General features: G+C 55.3%; 1 protein-coding gene and 1 long non-coding RNA gene across 6 annotated transcripts in view; one reads left to right on the forward strand and one right to left on the reverse strand.

Annotated features, from left to right (window-relative positions):
- RAI1 (retinoic acid induced 1) overlaps window positions 1-16,184 on the reverse strand; it is a 75,015-nt gene that overhangs the window by 31,159 nt on the left and 27,672 nt on the right. For 3 of the 5 annotated variants that reach the window (XM_063171650.1, XM_063171651.1, XM_063171652.1), the window contains exon 2: window positions 7,991-8,071. The gene's annotated coding sequence lies outside the window, so the exon portion shown is untranslated. Of the gene's footprint in view, window positions 1-7,990; window positions 8,072-8,182; window positions 8,315-11,076; window positions 11,145-16,184 lie in introns of those variants that run through there. The other 2 variants (XM_063171654.1, XM_063171653.1) reach the window with 2 other exon arrangements.
- LOC134426563 (uncharacterized) lies at window positions 8,713-10,575 on the forward strand. Its single transcript, XR_010030000.1, has 3 exons — window positions 8,713-8,947; window positions 9,400-9,495; window positions 10,178-10,575. It is a non-coding gene; the product is annotated as an uncharacterized LOC134426563 (long non-coding RNA).

Here is a 16,184-nt window from a genome sequence, read left to right on the forward strand (position 1 = left end):
AGCTGAGCGTGGAGGAGACCCAGCTTGGCCGGCAGCCACGGCGCTCAGTCCCCACTGAGACACATTCCTCAGCACTGCAGCTAATGCAGCACAGCCTCTGAGGCCTTCACCCCTCCTTCAAGGATAATTTATGCCCCCTGACCCGACTCCCCCTTTTAAATCAGGCTGATCAATAGAGAAATCAGACAATCCTTTTAAGAAACTATCTCATCTGATCCTGCCAGCTAATGATCTCTGCTCTCCTTACAGCTGTTTGCAGATCTTTAGCCTAGGCTGCTAGGCTAGGGAAAAAAGTGAAAAAAACCACTGGGCCAAATTCCTCCTTCCTCAGTCCAAGCAGGAGCTACAACAACGCTGATGATTTGTATGGAAGCAAAACAGGAGATGCCAACTCCTGTTTTTTGGAAAACAAGCTGAGCATTGTGCTGTAGGGAAGCACTAGCTCCCAAAATTTGCTCCCTCATCCATCTCACCACCAAACATGCTCTTCTCCCATCCTGGAAGCCCTGACAAGACATCCTCACTCTTTTTACAGGCTCCAGCTTCCAGGCTTTCCAATGCCTCCCCTCCAAAGAAAACCCAGCAACACAAAGCAACAGCCCCAAATCTGGTTCCTGACTGAGCCACGGTCACCCCCACCCTGGTCTGTGCACAGCAAGGCCCCAAGGGGATGCTCTGAGCACTGGGATCTCCATCACTTGGCTGGAAAACCCTCATCCCTCACAGGGATTCTCACTTTACCAGGGCAGCAAAAGCTCAGGGGTGCAGCCCATGAAGGAGCTAAACCAGACCAGTTGGAGAGGGAGCAGTGCCCAGCACAGCACTGGGAGCAGTGTGGACACATCCCTGGAACAGCCTCCAGGAGGGCTTTATTGATGGCAGCTGCATTTCCATTTAACTGGCAAAGGAACAGGGTTAACCAGTGAAGAGGGAAGCATCAGAGAACCCTTGAAGTCTTCAAAGTAAATCAGCTCCTGGAACAAACACGCTCGGTAGCCAAATGTCCCCTTCTCCTTTGTGTGTGCAGAGATATTGACATTTATCATGATGCCCAAACCACCCAGAGGAAGGATGCTTTCCTTGCATCCAAGGGCCATTTCTCACCCTGGCACAATCACAGGGATTTCTCCCCTGCCAAGGCAGAGCTTGGCCTCCAGCACTCCCTCCTTTAAACCACCCAGGAGGCAGGATGGCACCGTGTCCTGGGGATGCTCAGCACCTTCCCAGCCCCACCAGGAGCCAGGGAGCCCCACCAAGCCTGGGACACCTCCACCATCTGTCCCCTTCCTTGCTCTGAAGCCCAGGAGCAGATGCAAAAGCCAAGGGGTCTGAAGGGCTGCTGCAGCACAGCACGGTGCAGGGCCTGCCACAGCAGTCACAGTGAATTACAAGGTATTAGAGCCCCGTGCTGCCGTGTCTCTGTGCAGCAGCAGTCACGGTGAAGGACATGCTATGATAGGACTAGAGTCTCCTCTGGAGAGTCCAGGCCTGGTGGAAGGCAGTGGTATGAGAGGCCAGCCCTGTTCTATAGATCACGCAGAGACAGGCATGTGAAGGACAAGCTATTACAGGACAAGGAGGGCTGAGAGCCGTGGGGTTTGGGGAGGGGGGCGGCTGTGCCTCGCTGGATCACTGAGTGCCCACGCCTCGCGAGCCAGCAGCCGTGAACGTTTTTAATTATGCTCTCCTACTTTATCGAGCATCTCATTTTCATTTACACACCAGCCATCTCCACCTGAGAACGTGGCCACTGCTGCTCCTCTCCAGCACGGCTCCCATATTCCCCCATGCATCCTCAGCACGGGGGACCCATTTGGTGACAGATACAGACCTGCCCTGCAGCTCCCCTTCGCTCCCCACACGATGCCAAGGACCAGCAGGGAGCTGGGCAGAGCCTCCCTGATGCTCGGAGTCCCTCCCTGTCGGAGCAGCCAATTTTAGTGGCTGCCATAAATGCAGCAGGAGCAGTGTCCTCTGGTGAGGCATCGAGCGGTGACTAAGAGCGGAGATGACAATAAAGCAGAGGAAGCAAGGTCTGACTGCAAAGCAGCAAAGCAACCCCCCCGAATGCTGCTCGGAGGCACTGACTGATGATACCCTCCCCAAACCACAGCCTGAGCCCAGTGAAGGAGGGCTGGGCTCTCTGAGACCAGGCATAGGCTCGGTTTGGGTGGAAATCCCATAAACAGGAGGGGAGAAAGGCTTCCCCCATCAGGACACCGGGATGGAGTTCAAGCCTCTTAGCAAAGCACACAGGGAGACTTGTGCACAGCCCCTACAGATAAATCTACCCCCTGAAAGCGTTCTCAGCGGTAAATGCGGTAGAGACTGTGCAGGCCTTGACAGCTCGAGGTGTATTTATGGTGCTCTGGCACCAGGGATACAACCAGTTGGGATTTTTGCTCGGCTCTACCATTTGGGCACAGCACAGCCACAACAAACCCATTTGAATACCTCTTGTTTCAACCAAGGCAGAGATCCAGCCTATTCCCTGCGGAGCAAGCGCCAGACCTGGGGCCAAATTAATCTCCGATGGATCTCCATCAACTTCATGGAGTTACAACTACAATTTGGCCCGTGCCTGACACGTAAATCTGCTCATTTTTCTTCCAAATCGTCCGAATACCGCAGCATTTGTTAGCGCAGGAGAGGGGACGCATCCTCGGGGAGAGATCTCTTTGGATACCGCGCCAGCCCTTTCTTTTTTTTATTTCCTTTGCTGCCTGGGATAAAAGGCAAGTGAGACAGACCGTGGTACGTGTCTGAGCTGTTTGGGAAAGAAATAGGAATTTCCTCCTGCCATTCCCAGTCTTTTGATAGGCAGGTGGGATGCGAGCAGGAATAACTCAATCAAGACAGAGCAATTTTTAATTAATTTGTGGATCCCTTCACCGGCTGATTGCCTTGGAGACAAAAGGGAAGCCTCTCCTTTAACACTTGTGTGTGCCTGGTACTCTGAGCCTCCCCTTTTCACCGGCACATCTTTGGTCTTGAAAGCTGCACAAAGGGAAGAATTCCTTGATCTTTTGCCTCGGCTTTTGCTAAGATGGAGACACACATGAGGGGGAGCTGGGCTGGGGGTTTTTTTGGGTTTCTTTTATATTTTGGGGAGATTATTAAAGCCCAAAATTCCCATAGAGAGAGGTGGGGAAGGAAATAAAACACGGAAAGGGGAATAAAACCCCTCAAAGGTAAGAAAGGAGAGCGCTTTCCGTCAACACCTTCTGCCCAGCCCGCTCCATCCCCAAGGGGAGGGAGTTGAAAGGTTCAAGCTACATCAAGTGGTGCGTAATGCAGCGGGAGGCTCCTGCTCTGGGCTGGGCTCTCACCCCCTGCCACCCTCCCTGCCCTGTGCCCAGGGCTGGCAGGGCAGAGCCCAGCTCCCACCCTGCCCTTCTCCCCCCACCAGCGACCGTGGGGATGCGGGAACTTCCAAGGCAGTGAGTGACACCACAATTATCGATTGCCGGCTGCAAAGGCTTGCTCTCGCCTCCCCCCCTCTTCTCACTTGTTTTCTTCTGTGCAGCAGTGCCAGCCTTCAGAGACTGCTGCTGTAAAAGGCTGGGATTGACGGGGTGTCAAGATATCCGCTGCCCCTGGCTTTTAACGTTCCCTGCCGGGGGGGAGCGGGAAGAGCCCCTGCCCCGGCGAGGGGAGCTTGGATGGCTCCAAAAGAAAGGCAGGAATGAAAAGCCTCCCTGTCTCTCCTCCGTCGAGGAGATGCTCTTGAACCACAAGCAGCTTTTTCAGCCTCAGCCTGGCTGCGTGCGTCTCGGAAATCTCAAGATGCTGGGAAGGAGGAGAGGCGAGGTGCCAGCCGGCCCCTGACCAAAATCAAGGCACCCAAGAAACCCACCAGGCTCCCCAGCAGGTGTCTGTGGGGTGGCACACACACCTGACCACACAGCAGGTTAGGCAGTGGCCATTTTAGAGGTGGGAAAGACAAGATACATCCAGGCCAGATAAAGTCACCGAGAAAAGGCCGCAAAAGGACTGGGACACCCCAGCTTGGGCAAATCCTCTGCTGTTCAACACTGGTGGCACAAGGGGTGCCAGATCAGAGGGTTCTCCTAGCCAAGACTGGCAAAGCAGGAACTCCAGGTGATCCCCAGATCCCCCACCAAAGGCTGCGATGCCACCCTGCCCAATGGCCCTGGGACTGTCCCTTGCCAGCCCTGCCCCCAGCTCAGCTGGCCGCCCACAGCAAGTGCCACCCCTGCCACAAAACGGGGACGGTCACCTGCCTGTGGAGGTGTTTGTTTGCAAAGCCTGGTGGCACCTTGGGACCATGGCTAAGTGTTACGCGCTGGAGCCAGAGGCCTGAAATTAAAGCTGGCTCCACGGCTGTCGGTGTCGACACCTGGTGATGGGAGGAGAGGGATCGATGATGGAGAGTCTGTCGCTCCTGATGCATCGCTGTCAGGGTCAATACACAATTCCCGGGGAGATCAGGTGTCCAGGTTAACTGCTTTGCCTCCGTGCTAAGCCGATGGGCTGGCAGAGCCCCATCCTGCTCACACACCCTCCTCCCCAGCCACGCTCACCCCACAGCCACCAAACGCCACTGACAGCAGCCCTGGGGCTCGTGGCTCTTGTTTTCATCCATGCAGAGCTCAAGTGGGTGCCCAAGGCTGGGAAAGGGATGCAGGGACAGCAAGGACCGGCCCCCCCAGGAGCTTTTGGCTGCATCAAACCAGCCCACTGCCATGGGCAGCATCACCATGGGACCCTGTGGGGACACAGGGCTTGGGGACACAGGCCAGCAGCTCCTCTGGGCTGAGAGGGGAGATGAGACCTCTGAAGGGGGGAGCCCCATCTGCCAGTCTCCCTGTGCACCCTGAATTCCTGAGCAACAGAAAAGGCAGGAGAGGAGGGAAACTCGCCCAGCACAGGTCCTGCAGGCTCACTGCCCATGTCCTGCTCCTCACCCTGGGTGGGCAGAGCACCCACGTGGCTTTGGCACAACAGCTGTCCCCTCCAGGTGACACCGCAGAGCCCCGTGGGACAGGGGAGCAGCGACAGCAGGGCTGCACTGTGCCCTGTGCACCAAGAGCACTCCATGGCACCCCGAAACCATCGCAGTGAGCACTGGCAGGAGGCAGCAGCCCTGCTGTGCCCCCATCCCCATGAGCCACGCTGGGCAAGATCCGTCCCTGGGGGTCCTGTGAGGACGAGAGCCACCCGCAGCCAGGCTGCAGCATCTCCCCTTCCAACAGCTCCCGGGGGCTTTCAGCTGCCCATCTCCTCCTCCAGCACAGCACAACCCACCCGGGGGAGCCCAGTGTGACCCCCTGAGGAGGGGACCAGGGGGTCCTACCTGCTGTCAGCCCCGGAGTCAGCCGGGGGGGGACACAGCATCACACCTGGGACAGCATCACACCCTGGGGGGACACAGCATCACACCCTGGGACACAGCATCACACCCTGGGGGGACACAGCATCACAGCCTGGGGGGACACAGCATCACAGCCTGGGGGGGCACAGCATCACACCCTGGGACACAGCATCACACCCTGGGGGGGCACAGCATCACAGCCTGGGGGGGCACAGCATCACACCCTGGGATACAGCATTACATCATGGGGGGGACACAGCATCACACCTGGGACAGCATCACACCCTGGGGGGACACAGCATCAGACCCTGGGGGGGCACAGCATGACACCCTGGGGCACAGCATCACACCCTGGGGGGGACACAGCATCACACCTGAGATACAGCATCACACCCTGGGACACAGCATCACACCCTGGGGGGGACACAGCATCACAGCCTGGGGGGGCACAGCATGACACCCTGGGGGTGACACGGCATCACACCTTGAGGGGGACACAGCATCACACCTGAGATACAGCATCACACCCTGGGATACAGCATTATATCTTGGGGGGGACACAGAATCACACCCTGAGGGGGACACAGCATCACACCCAGCGCAGCCAGACCCGCATCAGCCCCCCCCAAAAAAGTCCCGAGAAAACAGAGCGCGGCATGAATAACAAAAGCAGCGATCAGTAAAGAGTCTCCCAAGAGGCCGCAAGTTCTTCAATTAGAGCTCGCATTATAGGAATGAGAAACTCCACGCCGTCTTCCGTAAGGATAACACTTTTTTCCCCTCTCTCTTTTAAAGAATAAAGGGAGGGAGAGGAAGGGCTGCATCTCTAATGCAACAGACAGGTCTGCTGAGATTCACTTTGGCTCTTATTTTGACTTTCATCTAAAAGAGCTGCCCTGGGAATCCATTAAGTCCAATTTAAATCGGCTCTCCGCCCTCACGGCTTCTCCCCGCCTTCGCGGCCCCCCCAGCTCCCTTCTCCCCCTCCTCGCAAGCAAACAAACACAAAAGCAAGGCCGGGCAGGGCGGGCAGCAAGGGCAGGCAGCAAGGGCAGCACCGGTGAGGCTCGGAGCCCTTCCCGGGGGGATTACAGCCTGCCTCCCCCAGGGCAGCTGCTCCATCTTTATTTCCCAAATAAACACAATCCGGCCACGTTCGGTGTCCCCAACCCCGGCGGCGCTTTTTGCGGGGAGCCCGTGGGGTTTGGGGACCTGCACATCTCCCCCCTACACGCATCATAATCATATTTCCCCCCGGTTTTATCATTTTTGAGGACAATTATCTCCATTAACGCCGCAAGCGGCAAAGTTGGATGGGATATAATCACATACTTCAGGTTGGTTGGTTTTTATTTTTTGGGGGGTTTTTGGTATTTTTTTCCCCCCCAGTGAGCTTCCCCACGCCGAGATCATTCCTGCGCCTTCGGGAATCGCCCCCCCTCGCAGCCGGGCGAGGGACGGACCCCTCGCCTTTCATCTCACCACACTCATTCAAGCTCTGCTTCTGTCGTATAAGCAGTTTTCCAGCTCTTCCCCCCTCCCTCCCGCCCCGTAACACACCCGCTCTGCATTGCATCCTATTCATATGTTTTCAATCATCGCCGTTTCGTTATTTAAAACAAAAGCACACACGGTTCCCCACCCCCGGGCAGCACTCCGAGCCCCCTCACCGGGGCTCCGCGGCTATTCCCCGGTTTGTTTGTTTATTGATGTCAACGGGAGGATTTGGAGGCAAAAATTTGCCGTGGGAGAAAGGGAGCGGGAGGTGAAAGTCCCATCAAGGGGCTCTCCAAAGGCGCAGCCAGATGTGCAAACCCCACGATTCCTCGGGTTATCTGCTAGATCCATTTTTTTTCCCTGCCCCGCCAGCCACCGAATAAAAGAAAGAAAATCCATCAAGTCAGCGTTCTCACGTGCAGACAACGGCAAGGAGAGCCAGGCGGCCGCCCGCGGCACCGCCGCAACTTTTGGAAGTATAAAACCATGCACATCCATAACTCCTCAATTAAATCAGCCTCCCCGGGAAGGCTTCCCTCTCTGCAGAGGCTTTCGCAGCCCCGTGCCCATTATTATTTCAACTTTGCCAAAGTAGGGATTCAGGACAAGCAAAAGGAAATCCACCCCCTTTCCACGCACCAACATTTCCAAGTCTCAGCTGTATCTTTGTTCAGACACCCATCAATCGGCAAGTCAGGAGGGGTTTTTGGACCGGTTGCAAATTTCTTTTATTACTTCCAGAAAAAGCAAAAACAACCCCCCCTACACACACACGCCCCCCGGCTCCTCCGTTGCTGCTGCAAATAGGACACACACACAACACACACACAACACACACAACACACAACACACACACATAACACACACACATAACACACACACACACACGCACGTATAATCCCCCCTCCCTCCCCAAACTCCGCGATGCCGGCGCCGTGCATCCATTCAATCGCAGCAGCAGCAGCAGCAGCACACGAGTTGCACAAGAGAAAAAAATAAATCCGGAAAAAGCTCTGTCCGCACACCCTCACCCGCCCCACCACCCTCACGCCCTCCCTTCCAATTCTGCTGCGGCTTCAAGGAAAAAAAAAAAAAAAAAAGAAGGAAAAAAAAAAGGAAAAAAAAAAAAAAGCACAAAGATGTAGCTTGCAACAATACCTGCGATGGTCCTCGCTCTCTCCTCTCTCTCCTGCTGGCTCGCTCTCCTCCTCTTCCAGAGCACAGTAGCCAGATTAGATCCTTAGAAAAAAAAATGTGAGAAATAGCACAATTCTCCCTTTTTTTTTTTTTTTTTTTTTTTTTTTTTTTTTGCTTCCCTTCTCAGCAGCCCTTCTGAGCTCCTTCACTAACCATTATTCATAGACCACTAGGGGATATAAGGTAATTAGAAACGGCCCTATAGCATCCAGCCTGAAAATGTAATGCCAGCGGTAGGAGTGGTGGAGGGCTCTGGCTGCGGGCGGCTCCGGCAGAAAGTGCTCGCTTGGAGCTGGGGACCGAGGTGAGAAGTGGGGTGGAGGAGAGGGCGAGCGGCAGCGGGTGCTGGCAGCTCTCCCGACACAGACCAGGGTGGCCAGGGACACCGAGCGGCACCGGCTTGGGTTGGGTTTGGGGTGGCTTTTTTTTTTTTTGTATTTTTTTTTTTTTTTTTGTATTTTGGAGTGGGGCTCGCCGTGCCCGTGTGAGCCGTGCTGGGGCTGTGTGTGTGTGTGCGCGTGTGTGTGTGTGTTTGTGCCAGGAATAGCAATCAGCAGAGGCAGCACACAGAGCGCAAAAATGCCATCATGCAGGGTCAACAGAAAGCTGCAGACATTTTTTTTTTCCTCTCTCTTTCCCTTTTTTTTTTTTTTTTTTTTTTTTTTGTAGGCTTAATCCTCTGGAGCGGGGGAGAGGGAAAAGGAGGAGGCTGCTGCCTTCTTTATAGTTTTGATATTTTTTTTTTTTCCTTTTCCAGCCTCGTAGGATCAGATTAACCCCCCCCTCCTCGCACACACACACACACACACACACACACACACACACACACTCTCCAGCCCAGCCATCCCAACCCTCCGCCAGCACTGCACCGGGGGGATGCCGGAGGGTCGGCGCAGGGTGGGATGCGGCTCTGGCACGGTGGGATGCGGGTCTGGCAGGGTGGGATGCGGGTCTGGCCGGGTGGGATGCGGGTCTGGCCGGGTGGGATGCGGCTCTGGCACGGTGGGATGCGGGTCTGGCCGGGTGGGATGCGGGTCTGGCACGGTGGGATGCGGGTCTGGCACGGTGGGATGCGGGTCGGGCAGGGTGGGATGCGGGTCGGGCAGGGTGGGATGCGGGTCTGGCCGGGTGGGATGCGGGTCTGGCAGGGTGGGATGCGGGTCTGGTCGGGTGGGATGCGGGTCTGGCAGGGTGGGATGCGGGTCGGGCACGGTGGGATGCGGCTCTGGCACGGTGGGATGCGGCTCTGGCCGCCGCGATGAGCCGGCTGCGATGAGCTAGGTGGGCTCGGCGGGGAAGCAGAGCAGGAGGGAGAAAAGGGGGGGAGAAAAGGGGGGAGGTGGAGGCAAATGAACAAATCACACCTGCAGCTTTCTGCGTGCCGGAGCCAGCTGCAGCCCAGGCAGCGACCGGCAGGGAAAAATCCAGGCGGGCTCCCAGCACCATCATCTGCGGGGATTATTGAGGTGCACGGGGAGCGGGCGGCAACTCATGGCTGGCAGCGATTGATTTTGGGGAGGTTTATTATTAGCAGGAGGGGAAAAGGGAGGTGCTAACAAAGAGCGACCCTTCCACACACACACACACACACAGACACACACACACACCGATTTTTTTTTCCCCAAGGGGTAAATAAAACCCGTCGCAGAGGCGAGGAGGGGGAGCCGGTGCCCTGGCCAGCCGTGCCGTGCCGTGCCGTGCCGGGATCGCGGCTCCGAGCCCCGGCTGCTGCCCAGCCCTGCCTCCTCCCACGGCTCCGCTCGGAGCCTCTCGTTAATTGAACTAAAGCTGTTCACCTTGATAACGCAGCACGGCAGCAAGTTTCCGAGCCGTACGCGGGGGGCTGGAGAGCTATTTGATCCACTTCCAAGGCGCTGCCTTTCAATTCAACCCCTTGCTCTTGAAGGATGGATAACCAGGCCCTCTCTTTTCCCTGTTAATTACTCGAGATAGCAGCCATCAAGCTGCAAAGCAGACCAAACCTCACAAGGGGACACAGCACCTGCAAAAGCAGACTGCTTGTTCCCATCTCCCCTGTCTTTTTTCTCCCCATCCCCATCCCCATGGCAGACCTAGTCTGCCTGTTTGTAGGTAATACACCACAATATGCTCCCAGCCACCTCCAGCTCCACACATGCCTCTCCGCAGGATGGTAAATCAAGCTGGGACCTCATGGCTCTCCAGGGACTCGGTGTTATTCCCTGTAATCACCAATCTGCCCTGCCCTTCACACACAGGAGCCTGGCACTGCTTGGCATCACAAGCCGTGACTGCCACCCCAGTGAAGCCAAGGTGGGATGGACCCAAAGGACATCACACCCCAGCTTCTCCTCTGGGATTGACAGAAGACTAAAGGATTTGTTATTTTTACACTGCAATCCAATAAATTCAACAATCTGGTCTGTCCACGTTATTTCCCAGCTGTGGTATGTTTGAAATCCCCACCTCCAGGAGCCCTGTGATTTCAGGAGGATCTCAGCCCTGCTCTCATCCAACCCTGACCTCACCATGGCGGGGTGAAAGGCTGAAACCACAAGCCCCAGGGAGCCCCGTATGCAAATTTAATCACCACCAAACACTTTGGTTGTTAAACACTGTTCTTTTTCTGGAACCTTTAAAGTTCTGCACCTATGATTTACAGGTTCAAAAAGGCTGATTTCATGATTTCTCAGCATTTCTGAGGTGTCGACACCCACGTCACCTCTGTTTGCATGACACGGTCATGTCTGTCTGAGCCAAACCACTGCCTGGGTGGGAGACCACCACCTATAACACCAATTAACTTCACTCATTAAAACCTCCCAGCTCACAGAGGATGCTGCTGCTCAGTTATGCAGATGGAAAAGTTTCCATCCCCTTGATAAAATCCAGATCCAGAGCATCCTGGAGCAGACCTCACCCTGAGCTACCACAAAACAGCATCAAAAAGCCTCTTCCCACCTTCCCTGCCATGAGAGCAGGGCTCACCTTGCTGATCAAAGTCGGAGGCTTCCCTGGACATAACCCCACACCTCCTGCCCTGGAGAGGCTGAAAAATAATGACTCACAGCAATGTTATTTCTGGAGCTGCTAAAACAAAGGCACTCTGGCTCCCTCGGTGTCTCACCACTTTGACCTAAATGATAAGGCATCCTGAGAAAACTGAGCTTTTCCCACCAGCCCTGACATGAGTGGCCAACCCAGGGTCCAAGGACCTCCCCAGCACCTACACAGGATGCTCTAAGCTGGCTCTTTTTCATTCATCTTTCTTTCATCCCTCTGCCTGGCAGATTTTCCCTCAGTCCCAATCCCAATGGATGGATTTTGTCCCCTGCCCAGGTGCCACACACCCCACGCGTGTGGTGGCTCCTCGCAGGCAGGAGCAGCAGCCCTGCCCCAGCTCTCATCGAGCTCCGTGCATCGGCTCCGAGCGGATCCGATGGATTTTCATTTCCTAACTTTGCCCTTCGGGCTATTTCTAACGAGCTTCCTCACGCTTAAAAAAAAAAAAAAAAAAAAAAAAAAAAGAAAATCCTTCATCTTGCAGCACGGTGTCAGAACAGCAACGCTCGGGATGACTGTGCCTGCGAGGAGGCTGGAAATTAATTATATCACAGTGGCTTCAGGTAGGGATCCATCCACTGACCTCCTTGTCCAGCTCCCGTCTGGGACCCAGGGAACGGCCAGAAATCCCCTCCCAGAGCAAACAGGCTTTTTTTGGCCTTGAAAAATGTATTTTTGTGGTGTGATGTCTGGTCTGTGCAGCACAGCCGTGGGTGTGGAGCCACCACTGTCCTCCCATGACCCCGTGCCCTCCCTGTACCCCACATCCCCAGCCTTGAGCCCCCTTGTGCAGCCTCTTCCTGCATCACAGGTCCATCCACCCTCCTGCACCCATCTCTGCTGAGAGGGAGACTCACTCCTGGGTGCCTTAATTCCCACTAATCAGATGTTTTAATGAGTTTCTCAGTGCCCAGCAGATCCCACTCCCCACCACCACCACCCCCTCTGGGGCTGGCCCCGCTCCTTCATCGTGCTGAGGCCCCTGACATCTCCAAGGCTTTCCTTGGTGGGAGAGCAGCGATTATTTCTCTCAAAAGGTCTCTTATAATGGAAACCATCTCTGCATCCCTCCTCGGTCTCCTCCTGCCGTGACCCAGGCTCCATCGAGAGGAGCTCTGCTCCAAGGCAGCGCCGTGTTTCCATGGAAAGAGTGAATAGCAGAGTCTTCCCAGTGGTTTATTAGAATTCCTTTTACTCCGATGGAGAGTTTTAGAGCAAAGTAGAAAGGCTTTAATGTGGGGCTAATGGAGCCCCTGGGAAGTCCAGGAAGGAAATCTCCCCTGGAGGAGGCGTGAGGAGAGGGAGGGCAACTTTCAAGACGAATTCCTGGACAGGTTGAAATTTTTTTGCAGGAGCCATCTCAGGCAGCGAGAAATGGAAATGAATGTTTGTTTTATTTTTAACAGATGTTACAAAAGACCTGCCAGTAATTCAGTGAACGATGCAAAACCTAGATCCCACTCACTTTTCCCGGCATGTCTTCCATCCCCTCCCTCTCCTGCTTGGTACAAATGCTTATTTGCATTTAGCATATCACATTAAAAAAAATAATAAAAAATTAAGCAATAAAATAACAATTGTACACCACTTCATTTCCTTCCTCCCTCAGGTTTTGGTTTCAGGTTAAATCCTTGGTTGGAGTAGCTATTAATTGTTTTTAATAAATTTTTCTGACTCTTCAGATTTCCCAAACCTATATTCTACACACCTACTTTGGGGGGTGCCCTCTTGCCAGGGCCCCCATCTTTCTCTCTCCCTGCTGCTCCCTCATGGAACAGCTCTTAACTCTGCAAAGTGTTTGGAGGCCCAGTGTGAAACACAGACTGCAGCCTCTTCTTTGGGAAGAAACACAGGGATTTGCAGTTGAGAGAGGGGCAGAGGGAAAGGGGAGGAGGTACAATGAGGGCATCCTAAAACCATCCAGCCAGGGGCTGGAAAAGCAGTAAGAGTGTGGCTCTCCAAAAAACACAGTGCAGAAAGTGATCCATGCATGAACACACAGCACAGCACAGGGAGTTCAAAAGCTGATCTGAAACCCACCATGGTGCCAGAGGGGTATTTGGGATGAGACACAGCATTTATGAGTGTAAACATGAAACCCAGACCTGGGAGGCCAACGGCAGTCATGGAATCCCAGAATGGTTTGGGTTGGAAGGGACCTTAAAGCCCATCTTGTTCCAATCCCCTGCCATGGACTGGGACACCTTCCACTACCCCAGGTTGCTCCAAGCCCCTTCTAACCTGGCCTTGGACATGTCCAGGGATGGGGCATTCACAGTTTCTCTGTGCCAGTGCCTTACCACCCTCACAGGGAAGATTTTCTCTCTTATATCCAATCTATCCCTGCCCAGTGTCGATGTGAAGCCAGTCCCCCTTGTCCTGTCACTCCATGCCCTTGGAAAGAGTCCCTCTCCAGCTTTTGTAGTCCTGGCCAGAGGAGCCCTGAATCCCACGGATACCAGATTTCCTGAAAATGAGCAACTTTGGCAGCTCCTGGTTTAACTCTTGCCTGCAAAACACAGGCTGCAGTGGTTCCCCTTTTCATGCCTAATTGTGAAATACCACTTCTCCTCTGGACACTCAGCTTTCCAAAGGGTATCTGGAAAATCAAGTGGGCAAATGCAGGGTGATTTTCTGCCCGGTTTCCTGTTAGCAACCCTGCATGCATAACCCCAAGTGGCCCATGGTTCCAAACACCAGCATGCCCAGTGCTGGATTCACACTCCACCGATGCCTTGTTTGTGGGATTCCAAGCAGGAAAGGAGAAGACAGGCTCTGGAAAGGAGGAGACAGGCTCTGGGGAGCAGCTACAGGTCAATACTGACACAAACAGGGTGTCCCTGCACCCATTATAAACCCTAAAATCTGCCTGATTTCCAGGCAGGAAATGGCATCCGTGTGCATTTCCAGGTGACGGAGGAAAAGTGGCTGTTTGCACTGAGCTTTCTCCTCTTCCCGTTACAATCCTGCACCTGGTTAGCAACTGTCGCAAAGAGGTTAATCACAGTCCTTAAATCAGGAACCTTGTTGTGGTATGCTCGGGATGCACATCTGTGCTCTCCATGGCTCATCCCCGGTGGCATTTGGGAGAAGGCAATGTGCCAAAAAATCCCCACCCCCAAATAAGCCACCCAACCCCCCCCAAACGAGCGACAAGCATCCCAGGGTGCAGGATCCTGCTGATTCCTTGGGCTGGTTCTGCAGCACACGTGAAAGGCTCATGATTCCCCCAGCCCCACCACGGCCGTGGGTTAAAGGCATCTCGGATAATGCGGTGTTGGCACGGCCATTATGGGGCAGAAGAGGCTTTTGAGGGATTGGGGTTTTGCTCGCTGGCCAATCTTATGATGGAGGGGAGGAGTAATCACCTGGAAATGCCTTGGGAGCAAACCATGGGGTGGTTTCACATCCCAACCCAGAGCTCAGCCCTTGGCAGAGCAAAGGCTGGAGCTCCAGCAGCCGCCAGCTGCCCAGCTTGGCTCCTGATTTCCAAGCATTGCAAAGCCTGGCCTGGCCTTGCTATTTCTAGGCCTGTCCCAGGGGATTACCCTGCTCTCCCTGTTTTGGGAAAAAGCAGCATTCCGGAGCGTCAGAGCCCTGGTGCTCAGCCGGGCCGTTCCAGGCACACACACACACGTGCACAGCCCGGAAAATGGAGAGGAATTGATCCCGGAGGCAAATCTCTTTTGTTCTAACCCCGCTGCTGTAACTGGATCTCCCCAGGTTCCCCGGCTCGGGAGCTACGGAGGATCACATCGCTTTCATGCCTTCTCCCAGTGCCAGCTTGTCACATTCCCCGGGCGGGAAGGGGAGGCATCGCTCCCAGCGCTTGTTTACCTCGGCACCGAGCAGCACGAGGGGGGCACGGCGGTGACGAGCCAAAACCTGGAGGGAGCAGATTGCGGAGCCGCGCCATGAGACCACCCCCGACTCACAGGCTGCCCCTTTTTAATGAGTTCCCCCCCGCCATCCTCCTCCCCTGTGCCCTGACATCCTCCTGCCTTTCCCCGCTGCCTTGTTCCGACTGCAGAAATGCTGATTCACAGAGCCCGGCGCAGGAGGCGTTTGGGAGGCACAGAGAGAGCAGCACAGCATCGCCCCAATGCACCCGGAGCTCCCCGGGCGCCCTCGCACCGGGCACCGGCGACAGCCGAGTCGCTGCGGATTAAATCCGCTCTGCACTCCTTCCAGCACCTCTTTCCCTCTGACTCCCTCGCCTCCCAGCAAGGTGAACCCATCCCCTCCGCTTCCCGGGAGAGCTCGCATGCGAATTTGCCTCCCCTCTGTGCGCAGGGGAAAAGCAAGGTGAAGGATTGCAGGCTGCGCACAGCAGCGGGATGGGGTGGATGGCACTTCCACAGGGATGCACTCTGCTTTCCCAGCGGCAGGGCAAAGGGAACAGCACCCCGACCCGCTGCCAGGCAGGGTCACACCTCACTCCTGGGTGCTTTGATGCATCAGGGTCAATCCAGACCCCGTCTCCTCCTTCCAGGGCAGGTGGGGTCCATGCCCCGGCTGGGTCCTGGCACCCACGGCCACATCAAGGGCGCTGTGCAGTGACAGCAGCCGGCACAGAGCGAGCTGCCCGCCCTGCCTCACCTTCCCTCTCCTCTCCTCTCCCCTCCTGCCAGCACGGTGCAGCTGGTGCAGCAGCAGGGCCAAAATCCCAGACTGCAAAAGGATGTGTTTTTGGAGCTGTAGGAATGGTGTCCTCAGCAGACCAGGGAAGGCAAATGGCTGCAAAAGCAGGGAATGGCTGTCCAAGCATTTCACTTCTCACAAGTGCAGGTCTGTTCCCTCTGGGACAACCGCAACACACGAGCAGAGCTCAGGTGAACAGATCCATCCTGTTCTACTCCCTCTTGCATTCCATGACCCCATTCACTTCTCCCCCCTGAGGCCACTTCATCCCAAAGTCGCCTGTGGTGCCACAATGGATGCAAACACCTGGGAACCCCGTGCACTGAACAGCAGGATGAGACACAGACTTTCCTGTCACCCTCACACTCCTGCCTGTGCCACGTCCCTCTGGACCAGCTCAGCACTGCTCGGATCAGGTGGGACCATGCCAGAGCAGGGCATGCAGAGGATAAACCCAGCAAGCCAGGCAGGG

The sequence above is a fragment of the Melospiza melodia genome, chromosome 18 (assembly GCF_035770615.1).
Source record: "Melospiza melodia melodia isolate bMelMel2 chromosome 18, bMelMel2.pri, whole genome shotgun sequence".
Classification (NCBI taxonomy): domain Eukaryota; kingdom Metazoa; phylum Chordata; class Aves; order Passeriformes; family Passerellidae; genus Melospiza; species Melospiza melodia.